Below are 1,530 nucleotides of genomic sequence, written 5' to 3' on the forward strand. Positions count from 1 at the left end.
TTTATTTTTGTATTGTATTCTGGAACAGAATTTACTTCATATCTAATCAACGTATGTAACAGCCCGATTAATACACAAGAATAAGTCAACAACAAACTTGTTGATCATTCGTAGTAATATTTTCTGACACAGAGATATGTTCTCATTCTACATAATAGTGTATACAATGTAGCCTTACAATGGTCTATAAAAAGAATAGGATTAGCTAATAGATCCATCAATATTTTGAAGCAGTACAGAAGTACGCATTTATGTTTGTATCGAAGTCGACAGGATAATTACTTGCTACTTTTTTTTATTCCACTACATTTCTTGCAGAGATTACAGTCTTTTTCATAATTTACAATTGGAAATAAATCTTACGATCGTCGCCATATCATAGTTACAAAAATTTGGAAAAACGTTTTCAAAAATAGTTCATAAAAAATATCGTATATCATTAGGGTGGTCCTTAAAAAGCTTAATGTCTTAAAAAGGTCTCTCTCCAGATCGGAACCAAAAAAAATTAACAGAACTCTTTGAATATTGGAGGGAAACAAAAACTCTCAGCGACGATGATCGATCGCCAACTTCGAGTGATGACTAATGAGTGCGAATTGAGAATCATGACCGATTGATTTGTAATTAAATTATAAATGATTTGTCTCTGTTTTTATCTTCTATATTCAAAGAATTTTTCTGCCAAGGTTTGAATTATATTAGGAGTGTAAATGTATAAAGTTATGATTTTTTCTTCATTTCCGCGCTACAATGGAAATACTGTTCAAAATAATCTAAGTTTTGTTTTAGTTTTATTGCGTAATAAATATAGATTGTTCCACATGTTTTGTTCGAATTACTTACCTGAATCGCACGTTCAGCGTCGATTCTTCATATCAGTCACAAGTTAAAGATGAATTGCTCGACACCATTGGACTATTTCTGATTTTCAGTCACTTTCAGTGCCGTTCGCGGTAGCTCAACCCGCTCACGTTATGTGCGTGTAATTTATTACACGATGTATGTATGCATCGGTGTACATACCTGTGCAGTGGACGGGGTCCAGGGAAATTGGCATGAGACTCCATGGAAATTGCGCTTGGCTCTGGCTCGGCCTCGCCGGTTTAGCGGCGAGTCGAAAAGTTAATGGTGGCGCCATCTTGTATCACTGAATTTTGGCGGGGTAAAATATCAGTATATAGAGCTTGAACAACAACGGAGTTGAAATTAACTTATTCGCGCTGCTGTTTTGTTGTGGGTGAAATAAATTCCAGGTGTATCTAAATGCCGTGAATCGTTAAATAATCGAAATGTTATCGCAGTCGTTTCAGCGGCAGCCATGTTAACGTTGCGAGTGTGTGAATACGTGTGTCAGCTTGTCAACGAAATGTTTATAATCATTTTTTTCGTTATTTTCGATTTAACTGTGATCTGCCACTGCTATTTCACCAACAACAATTTTGAATAAGGAATCATTTTGTCACGAAACATTTGAAAATTATTCTCCCTGCATCGAGAATTCATCCCGCGAAATTCACTTATATTGTGCCC

Source organism: Neodiprion fabricii, chromosome 4 (genome assembly GCF_021155785.1).
Source record: "Neodiprion fabricii isolate iyNeoFabr1 chromosome 4, iyNeoFabr1.1, whole genome shotgun sequence".
Classification (NCBI taxonomy): Eukaryota; Metazoa; Arthropoda; class Insecta; order Hymenoptera; family Diprionidae; genus Neodiprion; species Neodiprion fabricii.